Source organism: Protopterus annectens, chromosome 10.part0 (assembly GCF_019279795.1).
Source record: "Protopterus annectens isolate FY-2018-M chromosome 10.part0, PAN1.0, whole genome shotgun sequence".
Classification (NCBI taxonomy): Eukaryota; Metazoa; Chordata; order Ceratodontiformes; family Protopteridae; genus Protopterus; species Protopterus annectens.
In genome coordinates this window covers 861,657,362-861,675,950 of record NC_056744.1, presented here as the reverse complement: position 1 = coordinate 861,675,950, position 18,589 = coordinate 861,657,362, and the positions used below count along the sequence as shown (strand labels likewise).

Genomic DNA, 18,589 nt, shown 5'->3' with positions numbered 1-18,589 from the left:
ACAGGAAGTCAAATGGAAGAACTCCATTTCTTCCTTCCATCTCTTCCTTCCTACCTACCCCAACTGGCGTACCACAGGGATCCATCCTTGGGCCAATGCTTTTTAACATCTTCATCAATAACTTTCACACTGCTATTCCTGATGCTAAAATCATTCAATATGCAGACGATTCAACCTTAGTCTGCTCTGCCACAAACCTCTCTGAATTGCTGACTAAAACCCAAACTGCCTTTCTCAACAACTGAAAACTGGAGGTGCCAAAATCACCTCTCTCTCACTGCAAATAAATCAAAGATTCTACTATTCCCTCCCACAAAGACCTTCTCCTACGATAAAAACAACTTCAAAGTCTATAGTCAAACCAACTTCCCTATAAAAGTAGTCCCCTCTGCCAAACTACGTGGCATTACTGTACATGAACACCTCAAGTTTGATATTCATATTCAACAAAATATTAAGAAAACCCACCAAAAGCTAGGTATGCTGTATAGGAATAATTGCTTTCTCTCCAACTCTACCAGGCAAACTCTGTTCTCGACTTTTCTTCCTTCCTTATTATAAGGAGCCCCTCTCCTAAACAACCTGTCCTCCTCTATCACCTCTAAACTAGAAAACTGCTACAACAAAATCTCTAAATTTGCCTCTAAATCTAAAAATACCACCCATCACTGCCTAACCCTACAATCCCTGAATTGGCTTGAACTCCCAAACTACCTAGACTATCTCCAACTCACTACTGCACATAGACTCATATTTCACCCAACAAAATGTCCCGCTCTAACTAACATCCTTTCCCCTTATACACCCAACAGAGCTCTCAGATCTGAAAATCAGAACTTAATTACTATCCATAAACCTAAACATCCTGCTGGCCAACTTCTCCTATCTTTCTCACTAGGCAAAAAATGGAATTCCCTTCCCTCCACACTAAGAACCATACCAAACTCGGAAAACTTCAAAGCCCAACTATTCAAACACCTGTCCACTAAATAGAAATGTACCTGCATTCACCCAACCTAATCCAAGGGGGTTCTCGCTCTGGTTCCCAAGCTCTACAACTCTCAGTTATCTTCTTATGAGCCTATCTAAGCTCTCAACAATTTCCATGGCTTCTCTCTAAGCTCTCATCTCCTACAGCTACCCTCACACAGACCAACCTTGTAAATATTGTAAAAAGCATTCTACTGTTGATGTGTGTATGTAAAGCATATTTACATTTTCTTAAAAGGTTTGCATGTAAACTGTTTCCACACCTAACCCATATCTGTTTTCCTCAAATTAAAACTGTGTGATCCCTACATTCAAGCTTAATGAATTTGTTAACTATGCATGATATCGAATGCATTTATAAGTAACTATTCTACATAAGATCTTTAATATTAACTATCATTTGTATCTAAATTGTATAATGCATCTTGGGAGCTTTTCTCCACGGACCTCCACTGAAAATGGGTCAGTTTGGCCCAGTGGACTTCCCTGGTAATCAAACTGCAAATAAATAATATATATATATATATATATATATATATATATATATATATATATATATGTGTATTTTATACATTACATACAAGCATGCACCACAGCTGTAACCATGCACAACACATTGTGGTGAGTGTGAGGTAGTAGCAGCATGCAGGTAAAGTACACATCACTGAAGCAATTCATTACATATAAATTTGCAGCAAGCTGAGTAAGTGGTCAGTGCTGGCTCACCTATCCTGGGGTCGGGAGGTGGTGCATTCCACTGCAATGCTGGTACCTACTCAACACACCGTGCACAATATGCAGTGTATAGACCAGGGATGTTTTCCTGGTTCTGCCAAATCACATCAGCATGGTAGCCTTTGTGACATCCCCTCTCTGGGCCAGTAATCAAGGAACCTGAATCCTCACCACTGACACTCTAGAGGGATGTTCACTTGGAACAAAAATGGATATACCCAGTATTTCTAGATTGACCTCTCTGCATCAAGCATAATCAATTTCCCTTTATAAGCACAAAGGGCCACACTCAGCCTGGGGTCTGGGTTTCTCTCTCTCTGTCTCTTGCCAGGTCCCCAGTAAGGTTCCCCCCAATGCAGCAGACATAAGTATCAGTACCAATCCACTGCTACTGTCAATGCAGCACATCTGAGTGTCAACACCAAACCACTGCTACTGTCAATGCAGCACATCTTAGTATCAATGCCAATCCACTGCTACTCCCAGTTCAGCACACCTAAGTATCAATACCAATCCACTACTACTGTCAATGTGGCACATCTGAGCATCAACACCAATCCACTGCTACTATCAATGCAGCACATCTGAATATCAATACCAATCCACTGCCACTCCCAGTGCAGCACATCCGAGTATCAATATAAATCCACTGCTACTATTAATGCAGTGCAATTATCAACACCAATCCACTATTACTGTCAATGCTGTACATTTGAATATTGCTACCAGCTAACTGCTATATCTATTCCTCTTCCTGATTTTGGCTAGTAGCAAAATGAACTTCTACAGTAGAGAAGAAGAGTACAGTCAACACACCAGTGCAATTGTAAACATCTTCTCATGCTGCCAGCTGGAGTTACTACTGCTGCACACCTTGCTATGACATCACTAATGGGATCTTCCAACTTAATGCCTTTTTGTTTTTTTAAATATTTGCTCTAATATACCACTTAAATCGTATTCCTTGTGAGTTTTACCATACGGTAAAAACATATTTAAATTTTATAAGCAAGAATATTTTAACTGTGTTAATCAGTGTACTGTCAGAATCTAAGAACTTATTTTTTCATTAAGTTCTTAAGTACGAGTCACCTTCAAAAGCACCAGTGAGAGTAGGATCACTACAACTAACAGTGAATATTCTACAGTCATAATATGTCCACAGTCATAATAATACTGCATCCAAACTTCAAACATGAAAATTGTTGGAAGACTGCAACTAAGAAACAGTTAAATGGCATACACTCACAATGATATGAATATTACTTTGTTTGAAAACATACAATACTTGCATTTGCCCTTGCCTTCTTTTAAATATGCTTACAATTCCACTACCATTTCAGCGGTCACAAAGTTGACCTCAAAAAACTGTGTCAATACATGTAGAAGTTCTACGTTCAGTATAGGATGATACAAGTCATCAAGGTTAGTCAGGTCCATTGCAGCAAATGTTGACAACAGCAGTTCGTGGACTTGTTGTGGTATGTGCAAATGGTGCTCAAATGCAGTGGAAAGAGTACAGTTGTGTACACTTACCATAAATGTAGATGTTCAAGTTTATTCACTATTGCAGTCATCACCTGTGGGTTATCCCTGTGGTGGTAGCCCTCAGCCAGCCTGAATACCACAGTCAATGTTTTTCTGCGTCGGCTGCTGTCGCTTGTGACTGATGTCAGGTTGTCAGTGTTATAAAGCAAGGCAGCCGACGCCATTACATCAGTTTTTCTTGCCCTCACCAGTCAGAAGCCCAAGGAAATATGGTAAAGTAATCCTGGTGGCTAAAAGCCAGCATAAGAAGCTTATGTCTCTCTAAGGAAAGAGAATATAAGGAGGAAGGAGGGAGGGAAACCAGGACTGCAACAGGGAATACACTCAAACATCTACATTTATGCTAAGTGTACACAACTGTATTATGTTCTTTGTGTTTCACTGTTGCAGTCATCATCTGTGGGAGGAAAGCTGATGAAAGGGGTGGAAGGATTAGTTAGAGACCTAGGCATGGGTATGCCAAAACTGCAGAGGTAAACCCTGCCCAAACCTTAGAGAAAATAGGTAGGTGGTAATGCTTTGTAAAGGTATGGACAGAGGTCCAGGTGGCAGCTTCCAAGATGTCCCTGGTGGGAACTCCTCTGAGGAATGCTGTGGAAGTGGAAGCTGCCCTAGTGGAATGGTTACAAACAGACTTATGGGGTGGTTTCCCATGTAATCTGTAGCAGAAATGGATACAGTGTGATATCCATTTGGAAATGGTTTGCTTAGAAATGGGCTTCCCATCTGCCCCTGGAGCAAAGCTGACAAGAAGTTGGTCTGTTTACCTGAAGGGTTTAGTACAGTCCAGGTAGTATTCGAACTGTCTGTGCACATCTAGTGAATGCAGAATTCTTTCCCCCTTGTTTTGAGGGCTAGGAAATAAGGTGGGTAAATGTATGAGCTGGTTGAAAGTCATATTAAATACCACCATGGGCATAAAGGAGGGGTTAGTCCTCAGGGAGACCCTGTTTGCATGGAAAATGATGAAGGGCTCAATGGCCATCAGTGCCTGAAGTTCTTAAACCCTTCTGGCTGAGGTGATAACTAGTAGGAAAGCAGTCTTCCAGGAGAGGTATTTCAGTTCTGTTGAAGCAGCAGGTTTGAATGGTGGTAAGGTTAGATTTTCCAAAACATAATTCAGGTCCCAGGCTGGCATGAGTGGCCTTCTGGGAGGTCTGACATTAGAAGCCCCTCTAAGGAATTGTTTAATCAAAGGTGTGGATTTTAATAGAAGAGAAGGAGAGGCCGCTATTGAGTAACTCTGCTAGATAGTTCAGGATAAGAGGGATGGAAGGTTGTGAGGAACTGGCCCCTCTGGACTGGCTCCAGGAGCAGAATTTCTTCCATTTCCCTGCGTAAGATTTTTTGGTGCTGGGCCTTCTGGCCTCTGTGATAATGTCTAGGACCTGTTTGCTTAACACAGGCCCCTTGTTTGCTTTTAGAGTATTAGCCATGCTGACAGTTTGAGAGTCTGCAGATCTGGGTGCAGCATCCCCCCCCCCCCCTGAGTCAAGAGGTCTGAGATCAGGGGAAGCTGCCTGGGAGGCTGTGATATCAGGCTGCTCAGTAAGGGGTGCCAATGCTATCTGGGCCAGTCTGGAGCAATGAGGATGGCCTTTGGTCTCTCTTCCCTTATCTTGAGCAGTACCTTGGGAATAAGAGGCAGAGGAGGAAATGCGTACACAAAGAGGGAGTTCCAGGGGAAGGTCAAGAAATCCACCTTCTACACTAGGTGGTGGTACTCCCTGGTACATATTTTTTATTTATTTTTTTTTAGCTAATGGCTGAGGTACAAAGCAAAGAGATCCACCTCCGGAGTTCCCCACTACTGAGTGACTTGCAAAAAGATTTTTCTGTGGAGCTGCCATTCATTGGGGTCCAGTAAGTTTCTGCTTAAGTGGTCTGCCAGGGTGTTGTTGATCCCTGGTAGGTATTGGGCTATTAGGTGTAATCCCATGGAAGAAGCTGTCAGCCAGAGGTTCATGGCTAGCCTGCACAAAGGGTAAGCTCGGGTCCCTCCCTGTTTGTTGATGTACCACATTACTGTGGTTTTGTCTGTTCTGATAAGGAGAACCCCTGGCCTGAGATGGGGTTTGAAGGATGTCAGAGCCTTTTGTATTGCCATCACTTCCTTCTGGTTGATGTGTAAGGGAAGGTGCTGGGCATCCCAAAGACCTTGGGTGCACCTGCCTGCTAGGTGAGTGCCCCAAGCAATGTCTGAGGTGTCGGTGGTGATGGTCTGCCGGGTAGGGTGAAGGATGAAAGGAAGACCCTTGTTCTTGGCACAGGCCCCTATCCACCAGAGAAACATGGCCCTTATACAGGGGATCAGAGGGAGAGAGGTTTCTAGAGGCTGAGAGTAATGACACCAAGGTTCTTTAGATACCACTGAAGTTTTCTTATGTGAAGCCTGGCCAGAGGAATTAGAAGGATGCAAGATGCCATATACCCCAAGGTTGCAGGAACTTTCTCACCATGAGGTGACTTCTGGAAGCCAGCTGGGTAAAGTAGACAGGCAGGAAGCTCTGCTTTTCTGGAAATAGGAAGGTCATTTGGGATGCTGTGTCCAGCAGTGCTCCCAAGAAAATGATCCTCCTGGAGGGTGTTTGCTTTGACTTCTTTTCACTGATGGTGAACCCTAAGGAAGTTAGGAGGGTTTTGACAAAGAAGAGGTCCTTGAGCAGCTTTTTTTTGCACTATGAGTCAGGCATCCAGATAAGGGTAAATCTGTATATTTCTCTATCTCCAAAATGCTATGGCCAGGGCTAAGCATTTGGTGAATACCCTGGGAGCAGTAGATAAACAAAAGGGTAGCGCAGAGAACTGAAAGTGTTGTGAACTTCCTCTGAAGCACAGGAATTTCCTGCAGGATTCTCTTATGGGGATGTGGAGGTAGGCATCTTTTAGGTCTAGGGTCACTAACCAGGCATGTTTTGTCAGTGTAGGCAACAGCTGTTGCAATGTTAGCATTCTGAATTTGGGAACCACCAGGAAGGTATTCAGAATGAACAGATTCAGGATGGTGCACCAAGTGCCCTCTCTTCTGGGAATAAGGAATAGTCTGGAATAAAAGCTTTTGCCTGTTTGATCTGCAGGAACAGGTTATACTGCCCCCTGGGATATGAGAGACTGGACTTGCTTCAATGCCTCTCCTCACTGATTTGGAAGTAAGTCTGGGTACCCTCTTGGAACTGGGAGTTCATTGAAAGAGAATTTGTATCACTGAAAAATGATCTTTAAGACCCATTGGTGCTTTGTTACAGAAAGCCAATTTTATTTGCCAAGGGAGAGATTTCCTCCTAGCTTTAGGTCAGTGAAAGGAGGGCAGAGAAGGGAGAGGGAGTCATTGAGAGTTTTTGCCATAGAAGGATGGCTTAGAACTCCCTGCCTTTGGGGTGGAAGTGGTCCACTGTTTGGTTCTCTGCTGTCCCTGGGATAGAGGCCTGGGTGGTCTGTCCCTGAGAGGCTTACCTTGCCCCTGTCTACTAGGTGCAGGAAAAGGACCAGTGCTTAGAAGGAAAATTCCTGCTGAACCTAGGAGATTGAACCTGAAAGAAACCTTTTACTGTTTGCATAGATTTTGCTTAGTCTTCCATCTTTTTAAGCACCTCTTCTGCCTTTACTCCAAACAAGCAGTCCTTATCCAAGGGTGCCATCAATTAATTTGGACTTGACATGATCAGGGAGAGGTTGTTCCTTCAACCATGCATGTCTCCTAATGACAGATCCTGACACTGCTGCCCTGCTTAAGGCTTCTAGGGCATCATATCCAAAGTGTAATGAATGTTTGGCCACTTGACAAGTATAGTGCAGTAAATCTGCTAACTCTTTCGAAATGGCACAGTCAGGAAAGGTAGAAATCTTTTGCTTTAATAGTTCCAAAGTGTGTTGTTGATATTTTAACATATGGGACTGACAGCCGAGTGCTCTGATAGCTAAGGTTGCAGAGGTGTATACTTTTTTACCTCATCTGTCCAGAACTCTGGAATCCTTGTCAGAAGGAATAGGACTCTTTGCAGAACTAGCCTTAGCTCCTTTAGGTCCCTGTGTAATAACCACCAGGTCTGCAGCAGGATTTTTGTACAGGTATTTGTGAGAAAAGTACAGTTTTGTACCTACCATAAATGTAGATGTTCGAAGATCCACATTGCTGCAGTCCTTACACTTGGGTAGTCCGCTGTCCTCGGTCGGCCCGAATATCAAAGTATAAGGCTGACGTCGGTCAGGGCGCATTTGACTGACGTCAGGACGTCAGGGTACAAATGCGCATGACCGACGTCATATCCTCAGTCTTTTCTTGCCCCAGATGTCAGAAGACCCTAAAAATAAAGGTCAAAACCAAAAGACAGCAAACAACCAACCAACCACCCTTGCACTAACTATATGTACAATATATACAATATACACAATATGTACAACCCAACCCACACAACCACCTCTAACTACAGAGGGAAGGAGGGAGGGAATTGGACTGCAGCAATGTGGATCTTGAACATCTACATTTATGGTAGGTACAAAACTGTACTATGTTCTTCATCTCACATTGCTGCAGTCCTTACACTTGGGTAGAATCCCAAAGCAGAGGTAAGGGAGGATGGCTAACTACAAGGAAGCAGGAGCCGCCAAAATGCCCTGCAAAACAGCAGTGGCAAAACCAGCCCTGGACTTAGAGTAAAGTGGCAGGTGATAATGCCTAGAGAAAGTATGCACAGAACTCCAAGTAGCTGCCTCCAAAATATCCTTGGTAGCCACTCCCCTCAAAAAAGCTGTTGAAGTGGCAGTAGCCCTAGTGGAATGAGGCCTAATCCCAGCTGGAATCTCCTTGCCATGATGGGAATAACAGAAAGCAATGCAAAACCCAATCCACTTAGAAATAGTTGTTTTGACACAGGCTTGCCCTGAGAACTCAAAGCAAAAGAAACAAACAACTGCTGAGATTGCCTGAACCCTTTAGTTCTGTCCAAATAATAACGCAACTGCCTGTGAACATCTAAAGTATGCAAAATCTTTTCCCCTTTATTTTGGGGATTTGCATAAAAAGTAGGCAAATGAATAGTTTGGTTTAAAGCCACACTAGAAACCACCTTAGGCATAAAGGAAGGATTAGTACGTAATGATACCCTATCCTTATGGAAAATCAAGAAAGGCTCAACCGCCATAAGGGCCTGTAATTCAGACACCCTTCTTGCAGAGGTAATGACCAACAAAAAAGCAGTCTTCCATGATAAATATTTCAACTCAGCAGTAGCTGCAGGCTCAAAAGGTTGTAGAGTGAGTTTCTCCAACACAAAATTGAGATCCCAAGCAGGAGCAGGAGCTTTTCGTGGGGGTCCTATATTCTTTGCCCCTCTAAGAAATTGCTTGAACAAAGGATGAGAAAACAATGGTGGGTCACAATCATAGTGAGCTGAAATTACTGCAGCATGAACCTTAATAGAAGAGAAAGACAAACCTTTGTCCAGTAACTCAGTAAGATATTGAAGAGCCACACTCAAATTAGGCTCAGAAACATCAAAATCTTTTGCTGCACTCCAAAATAAAAATCTCTTCCATTTATCCGCGTACACTTTCCTTGTACTAGGCCTTCTAGCTTCCAAAATAACATTCAAAACTTGCTGAGGAAGTGGAGGCCCACTATGGTTCACAACAGAATATGCCAGGCTGTTAGGTGCAGAGAGTGAAGCTTGACATTGAGCAAATGGCTGTCCTCCTGTGACAACAGGTGTGGAATCGAAGGCAAAGGCCATGGAGGCTTCTGTACTAGACTTCTTAGTAATGGGTACCAGTGCTGTCGAGGCCAATCTGGAGCCATTAAAATCATCCTTGGCTTGTCCTGTCTGACCTTCAGAAGTACCTTTGGGTGGAGAGGCAGAGGTGGAAAGGCATACACGTGAAGATTGCTCCAATTGAAAGAAAGAGCATCCACTCTCCAAGCTGTGGGATGAAACCTTTTTGTGCAAAACTTTGGCAGCTGATGGTTCAGTGGAGAAGCGAACAGATCTATGTCTGGAGTTCCCCATGACACTGTCAATGTCTGAAATACATGAGGATCCAATTTCCACTCGTGGGGATCCATAATTCGTCTGCTCAACACATCTGCTAAGGAGTTCTGTGCTCCTGGCAGAAACCTTGCCTGAAGATTGAGCTGTAAACTGAGAGCAGTCTCCCACAAAATCATTGCTTGCCTGCATAGAGGATAAGAATGCGTTCCCCCTTGCTTGTTGATGTACCACATGACAGTCGTGTTGTCTGTTAGAATCAACACCTGTCCTGGAAGAAGGAATTCCTTGAAAGCTATTAATGCAAACTGGACTGCTAACATCTCCTTCATGTTGATATGTAGATGTTGTAGTCTGACAGGCCACTTGTTTTGTATCCACTTTCCATTTAGATGAGCTCCCAAGCTTTGTCTGAGGCATCTGTCGTTAAAATCTGACTCGCCTCTGGCCGGGTCACAGAGAGTCCCTTGTTTAGGTGACATTCCTGAGCCCACCACAAAAATTCCTTCTGAATGCAAGGTATTATTTGAATGACAGTGTCCAGATCCTGGCAGTGCTGTGTCCATACATTTTTGAGATACCATTGTAGCTTCCTCATATGCAGTTTGGCATTGGGAAGCACCAGAATACAAGATGCCATGAACCCTAAGGCTTGAAGGACTGTCCTTGCAGTCAGCCCGGACTGATGAGATAGTTGATGGAAGTAAAGGGATAGACTCTTTTGTTTGTCTGGGGTTAAAAAGGCCATCTGGGATGCTGTATTCAGTCTCACACCCAGAAAGCACATGTCTTGAGAGGGTACTAGACTGGACTTTATTTCGTTCACAGAATACCCTAGGCATCTTAGCACTGCTATCACATATTCCAAATGATGAAGAAGATCTTCCCTTCCTTGAGCCAGAATTAGGCAGTCGTCCAAATAAGGATAGATCTGTATTCCTTTAAGTCTGAAGAAAGCTATCACTGGAGCCAGAACTTTCGTGAACACTCTGGGCGCAGTAGATAAGCCAAAGGGCAATGCAGAGAACTGATAGTGAGAAGTCCCAGCTCGAAAACGCAGATACTTTCTGCAACTGAGTCTGATAGGAACATGAAGGTAAGCCTCTTTGAGATCCAAAGTTACCATCCAATGATCTTTGCCCAGCAGAGGTAAAAGCTGCTGCAACGTCAACATTTTGAACTTGGGAATGTCCAGATAAGTGTTGAGGATAGATAAATCCAAAATTGGTCTCCACGTGTTCCCCTTCTTTGGTACTAGGAACAGGCGAGAATAAAATCCTAGGCCCACTTCTGGCAGAGGGACCAGCTGTATGGCCCCTAGTTGGAGCAACAGAGAAACCTGTTTGTGAGCCTCTATTCTTTGTTGAGGAGGAACGTCTGGCATGCCTTTGAAAGGAGGCAAGGTATGGAAATAAAACCTGTAGCCGTGGTGTATGATATCCAATACCCATCTGTCCTGGGTAATTAAACTCCAATTTTCTTCGAAAAGTGCCAACCTTCCTCCCAAAGGTGCTGCCAGATGAGCAGGCTCTGGCAGCTGAAAAGGTAGGTCATTGGGTCTGCTTACGAAAGGACTGACCCCTACCCTCACCAGAAGCCTGTGCAGGAGAACTCCCTGTTCTAGGCCTGAAAGAGCCCTGAGCTCTGCCCTTACCACGTCTAGATCTACCCCTAGACTGGGAATCATAAGAAGGATACGTCCACCCTTTAGTAGGCCAATTTCTACTAAACTTTGGAGGCTGGACCTGCAAAAAATCTTTAACAGTCTGCATAGACTTAGCCTTGTCTTCCATTTTCTTTAAAACTGTCTCAACAGGAGGACCAAACAACACGTCCGATTGTAAAGGAGCATCTAAAATCCTTGTTTTAACATGTTCAGACAAATTCTGATCCCTCAGCCAGGCGTGCCTGCGAAGAACTGACCCAGTGGCAGCCACCCTAGACGAGGCCTGTACAGCATCAAAACCACATTGCAAAGAATGCTTACCCACCTGTTCAGAAACATGCACTAAATCTTGCAACTCTTTACAATCAATACCTACTGCCAGAGCATCAACCTTAGACTTCAATTGTGAAAGGAGATAGTTTTGGTATTTCAACATGTGAAACTGGCAATTCAGAGCCCTCATAGCAAGAGTAGAAGAAGTATAGACTTTCTTTCCCCATCTATCCAAGGCCCTAGCCTCCTTGTCTGCAGGAACCGGATTTTTAACAACAGAAGCCTTAACACCTTTAGGCCCCTGGCTAACAGTTTCTGGGTCTGCCCTAGGACTCTTAAAAAGATACTTATGAGCCTCAGGCACCCTGTAATACCTATCCGGCTTAACAGGAGCAGGAGGCAAAGAATCAGGATTAAGAGAAGCCTCTGTAAAAACATCTTCTACTACAGTCAAAACAGGAGGTATAGCCAAAGGCCTATGCTGGGGTAAAAACAGAAATTCCCTAAGCCTTTTCCTGGAATCAGAGAAGTCCTGACCTTCCCACTTAAAATGCTCCCTCATGGAATGAAGAGTTTCTGAAAAAGAAAAATCCTCAGGAGGAGTAGCAGAAGGAGTAGAATCATCCACATCAGAATCAGAATAAGGAGAGTACTCCTGCAAGTCTTCAGCCGAAGACTCTAAAACATCTGAAGCCTGCTCAAAACCCCCCAGCTCAGGCTCCACCCTAGGTCTCTTATCAGGAGGGGGCATAGAACCCCTAATCAAAGTAATCAAATCTTCTGCCATTTTAAGCATATGCTTCTTGGGCACAGTACCTGAAGAGCTAGGGGTAACACCAACTGAAGCTAAACCTGGCCTGCCCTGGGAGAAGCCTTTGAAACAGAAGGAGAGGGCCTAGCCACCTTAGGAAGGGAGGGGAGTATAGTAACCTGAGAAGCCCCCTCAGCCTGACTTGTCTCCTGAGAGGCCACATCTTGTAATAATAAGGTCTCACCCTGGGAAGACAAAGAAACCTCTGGTGGAGCCACCGGCTCCACCGACACCTCTAAAGAACCGGCGTCCGGTACAGATGGCTCTTCTAGCCTAGGCTTAACTGCCTTGTCCTTGCGCTTCTTTGAAGAAGCGGGCGTCGGAGCATCCAACGGCATTTTATAGTTGCACCGCTTCCCAAAGACTAACCTTGCACAATCCAACCTTCTCTTTATAGTGCGTTTATTAAATCTAGCACAAGAGCGACAGCCAACAACGTCGTGCTCAGGCCCTAAGCAAGGAATACACAAAGTATGATAATCTCTATGCGGTATCTGTTTCCCACAAGAAATGCAATTATTGACTTTTCTGACATCCGGTAAATGACTGAGGCAAGAAAAAACTAAAATATTCCCCAACGGGGTACTTAGCCAACTTTGAACTCGGTCTGAAACTTCTAAATCGAAAAATCTCAGAACGCCAACCGGCACTTGCAATGCTGCTTCTGCATCGGACCATGCGGCAAAAAAGACTGAGGATATGACGTCGGTCATGCGCATTTGTACCCTGACATTCTGACGTCAGTCAAATGCGCCCTGACCGACGTCAGCCTTATACTTTGATATTCGGGCTGACCGAGGACAGCGGACTACCCAAGTGTAAGGACTGCAGCAATGTGAGATGAAGAACATCCGGTACTCTGTAATACCAGTCAGGTTTACTGGGAGCAGGTGGGAGGGCATCAGTGGCTAAGCTGGATTCATGGAAAACATCATCCACCACTTCTAAGATAGGGGGGATGGCCAGGGGTCTGTGCTGGGGCAGGTCTAGAAACTCTTAGACTTTTCTTAGACTGAGGGAAGTCCTGAAATTCCCAGTGGAAATGTTCACTGAGGGTGTGAAGGCTTCCCCCAAAGGAAAGGTCTTCTGGTGGGAATGCAGAAGGAAGGGACCCTTCTGCATCTGAATCCTCATAAGTAGTCAGAGGTTGTTGTTCCTCTTCAAAATTTGAATAATCAGATTCCTCGGAATCCTTCTCTGTCATTAGTTCAGGAGAAGGGTGTCTTTTCTTTTTAGAAGTTGTGGCCTGACTACCCCTGATAAGGGAGATAACATGCTCTGCCATCTTAAGCATTTGGGCTTGGGGTGGTGGAGCAGGAGTAAGATCATGGCTAGAGGTAGATTTTCTAGGAGTGGCCCGGCTTCTAGGCCTAAGAGTATATATCAGTTTTTGTCTAGAATCAGTACTGCGATAGTCCTCCTCGGAAGCCGGTGCGTGCGTCGCGGCTCCAGACCCAACCGCGGAAGAGACAACCAAAGGCTCGGGAAGATGAAAAAGATTGCTGCAGCATACTGGACTCCAAAAGTGTCTCATTAGAGGCCTGCATAGATATTATATCAGGCATCAGGGGCTGCAAAAGCACCTCACTGAATTCCAGAGAACTGATGACCTGCTTAGCGGTAGCATCATCGGAAGGCTTAGCCTTGTGTGGTTTGGCTCGATCTTTATCTCAACGTTTTTTCGGAATGTCTAAGATTGTTGGCTGATGGATGCCACTTCAGAATGCAAAGATGGAAGACGAAAATACCTGTCTACAAAAAAAGATCTACGATGAGTGGTTCTCACTTTAAAGAGGGCACAGAACTGGCAATGGGGGATGTTGTGGTCTGGGCCTAAACAAGTGTCGCAGTATGAGTGGAAGTCTCGGTGTGGGATCGGCTTTCCACAGGCGAGACAATTGTTCATTTTTTCAGACATCGGTTAGTGCAAGAAAAAAGCATCCCCAATGGGGTACTTAGCTTTAGATGTTTTCAGCTGTAATTAGAGCTCTGGTAGTGACCGACCGGCACACTTGCGAACTGCTTCTGCTACAGGCTCCACGGCAAGAAAGATTGATGTACGGCATCAGCTGCCTTTCTTTATAGCACTGATGACCTGAAGTCAGTCACAAGCAATCAGCAGCCGATGCAGAAAAACATTGAATCTGGTATTTGGGCTGGCCTAGGGCTACCAAGGCATGGATAACCCACAGGTGATGACTGCAATACTGAAATATGAAGAACATCAAAAGTTCTCTCTCAAGACTCTTGAAAGAGTCTAAAAGTCAAATTGTGCAGTACATGAAACTGTACATTTGAGATGAAGTGGTGTCACTGGTGCAATGGAGCTTTTTTCAGCATTTTTGGCTCCTGACAGCTAACTGTTAGCTGCTTCCATGGATTTTCCTCATTCACTGGGTCTAACAAACAGGACTACAGACCCCCAGACTTACTTCAATGAATACTTGGAGCCATTAAAGAGACTGAGGCTTCCTGTGGTAGTATCATACTGCTACAGAGGAGTGATTTCCCCTTAATAGTCCACTACAAATGCTTTATGCATGATCATACCAGCTCAAAGAAAGGCAATCAATGGGCTACGGTGTCATTTCTTCTATGCCTCTGTATGACACTCTGCCACATACCAGCCCCCGTGAGACCATGCACTCACCACCACCACCTTATCCTCCAGGATTATGTTAGATATATATATTTAGACACTTACAATAGTGAATGTACACTTCTGTTTGTTAGAATATATATAGTAAAATATATAGATTTAGATGCATGTATATTTCTATTTGCTAGCATATATACATTAAAGGGTTAAGCTTTTCTTAGTTTGAAAAATAAATGCATGCTTTGACATCCTACGGTGTGTGACACAAAATTTTCTGTGCTTGGCACAAGCTTCAAAGAGAAGTACAGATAAGAATCCCTCTCTGCTTCCCGAGAAACCCAGGTGCAGGTACGATTGAAAACAGGAACAACTCCCTAAGTTAAGACATAACTCACCTTGAAACAAAACAAAATGCAGCTTATCAATAGATTGTATGACATCAGACAAATACCAAAGTATTGACTTTGAAAGTTACCAACAGACTGCATGGCATCATCAAAAGACTGCTTTCATAAACAGGATCCGAATGGCGCAAAAAAGTATATATAAAGGACATTGAAAGTGTATAATGTTAGATCTGATTTTTGTTAGATCTGGTACCTGTAGGAACATGTTTGTTCTGAGATAAATGGAGAATAGAAAGCTATCATTCGTACTTCTAACAAAAAACTAAACCTGAGACATTAAAGCTGTAAACTGTAACAGTACAGTATGTGTTGTCTGTTACATAGATAAGTTATTTTATTAGAAACTGCGCATAAGTTAATACAGTGCTAAAAAAGTTAACAGCCTACAAGGCTCAGTGCATTAATCAGACTTTGGTTTAAGCAGCAGCATCATGTCATTATTCGAACACAGGGGGAGTGGTGCCTGCATACGGTTAACTCCAGTAAAGGTGCAGTAACTAAAATTCATGTATGCAATTGAGTCCTGAATAGGAGCACTTCAGTTTTCTGCAGTTTGCAGCAGTACAGTTTCCAGATGTCTAGATCCGGCGTGAGACTGCTGTGCAGGAAGGTCACAGTGCCATAAATTCTCCAAGTCAGTGAATTCCCAGGTTTCAAATCTGTAACTGCCAGCTTATTTTTACCAGTTTTTCAATGAACTACAGACATTTTCCAACCATGTACAGTAAGCATTTTGGAAACCTGTCTCTCTGTGGATTGGTAAGAAATCCTTCCATATTACATGCAGTATGGATGCTGTTAGAGAGGGTAGTCAAAAGTTTAAACAAAGCTTTACTTTTAATGTGTCAGAATGACCAATACCAGATACAATTTTGGACAGACTACCCTTACATTATATCCAAATTTTAAACAGTTATTTTCTGTTACCACATGTAAAATGTTAATTTCAGTGTTAAAACAGCAGTCAACTCAATTACTGACAGAATCGTTTGTAGATCTTGTTACACCCTTTAGAAAATATGTACAAAAGTGGAATAAAGCCACTGCACAGCACAAAACAGGTAAGGGCAGGGATGAGGTTCATGGTGAACTGACAGAATAATTTAATAAACTTCTAAAAGACAGACAAAATGAGTTAAAAAAGTTTAGACAAGATATACAAACATTTTTTCAGAAATGCATAGAAGCTTTAAATTCAGCAGAACAGGTTACTAAAAAAATATCAGATTGCCCCTGCAAAATTACAGGACAGCAGTCAGAAGACAAGAAAAATCTGGTTAGTAAAGAGCTAAAGAAAGAAATTCCAGACCTTAAACAACAGTTAGCTAAGCTGACAGAAAATAATTTACAGCACAAGGCATATTTTACAACATGCTTACATTTAAAAAAAATGGATAGCATACACAGCACAATCTAATATATGGACAGATGCCTTACTTAAATACTTTTAGATTTTTATTCCCAAATGTTTTAAAACTTTCATCCATTTAAATCAAAATGCTTATAAATTAGACAGTAAAGTATGGCGTGTGACTGCCACTCTCATGGCATACCCATAGGGACAGCCTCTCATAGCTAAATTAGTGTTCCAGATAATCTCTCAAAAGGTAAAAAAAAAGAAAAGAAAAAAAGACAAACAGAACAGTTCTACTGCATAAAAATCAAATGAGAGTAGTTAAAGGACATAAAGCCACAAGAGTGCCATGCATGTATTTCCTTTTCACCTAAAGTGCACCTGTTTACAATTCACAAGAGCAAAAGGCAGACAGCAAATGTAAATAATGTAAATATACCTGTTTTAAGTATGTGTTAGTTAAACCAATATCGATTTTGTTTTATACAATATTTTGTGATTGTATAATAGCACCAGGAACAGAAGATACTCCAGCAGAACAAGTACACAAAAACACAACAGTAGTGTTAGTAACAAAGTTGTGCTGGACAAATGATATGACAAATAGAATTCAAGGTAATTTCTCTTGTCCAGGGGGACATAAATGTCATGTTAAAAACCTTTCCTTAGACCAGAGTGTTATGGTCTGGAAAACAGCCAGAGGTCAAGCATATGTTCAACTCTCACAGCTTAAAGCAAATGCATCTTTACAAAACAATACTGTAATACAATGCTGCATACTACAAGGGGAAAGGGCACTCTTTCTATTCTAGACTGATTGTGTAAACAGTACTGCAAAACAGTCTAAAATAAAACTATGGAAAAAGATATATTAGCCTGCATCAATAATTCAGTAATTATTAAAAGACTACCTTGCTTTTTATTGTCATCAAGTGATTAGGGTATCATGAACATGTACGGTAGTGGGACAAAAATACCAGAAAACGGAAATACATTTAATGTCTCAGTAAATGTTTAATTAGCAGGCTTCAGTTTGATATTAATGTCACTACGCTTGTAAATTAGACTAAGTGTACATTATAGTCCATGTATGTGCAAATGCAGAAAATTCTGTGCAAGCAAAATTGATAGTAAATAATAAATATGCTTGGCGTATACTGTACAGCAGATGGTTTAAAATGTAAAAAGCATTCTGCAGTGTATAAACCATGTTTTCTACAACACTCTGTAAATCTGTGTAAATAGACAATATTGCTGTCAAGTTTTAAAATGTTCACATTGTATGAGTTTTTCTAAGCAGACACCATTTGTAAAATGTCTTAGTAATATCACTCATTTAGTGTGGCATAACAAAACTTACATGTCTACTCCAGAAAATAAAATGTCTGCCTTTTACATAAAAATCCACAAGTAGTCCGTTTCTAAATTCTTTGTATGAGGTAATTAACAAAAGTAAACAGTTAATTCAACAGTTAAAAAATACATTAACCAAGTTAACAGAAAAGACTGAAGCAGACATAGCACATAATTAGTAAAATATTTTATAGGATGGTCTGCAAAAGAAAAATTGTTAAACAGGATTATACATCCAATTCTAGCAGTAATGTTTGTTATCATATTAACTGTGTAATACTGTATTTTGACTTGCTGTATCAAAAGAAATCTAAAGGTTTTGTTTCCTAATGTGTTTTCCGTAAATCATTATGAAAATTATGATCTGAGCAAAGAATGCATATCAATGTAAACTGCTTTGTGTGTTTTAAAAACAAAAGGTAATTAGATTTACATTTAGACACTTACAATACTGCATGTGCACTTCTATTTGTTAGAATATATGTAGCAAAATATATACATTTAGATGCATGTACATTTCTGTTTGCTAGCATAGATACATTAATGGGTTAAGCTTTTGTTAGTTTGAAAAATAAATGCAAGCTTTGGCATCCTACTGTGTGTGATACAAAATGTTATGTGCTTGGTACAATCTTCAATGAGAACTACAGATAAGAATGCCTCTCTGCTTCCTAAGAAACCCAGGTGCAGGGATGATTGAAAACAGAACAACTCCCTAATTCTGACATAATTCACCTTGAAAGAAAACAAAATGCAGCTTATCAATAGACTGTATGACATCAGGCAAATTCCAAAGTACTGACTTTGAAAGTTCCCAACAGACTGCTTGACATCATCAAAAGACTGCTTTCACAAACAGGATCCAAATGGCA

General features: G+C 42.1%; 1 protein-coding gene across 1 annotated transcript in view; it reads right to left on the bottom strand.

The window, feature by feature from the left end:
• TGFBR3 (transforming growth factor beta receptor 3) overlaps window positions 1–18,589 on the bottom strand; it is a 2,354,992-nt gene that overhangs the window by 1,557,995 nt on the left and 778,408 nt on the right. The window lies entirely within an intron of this gene.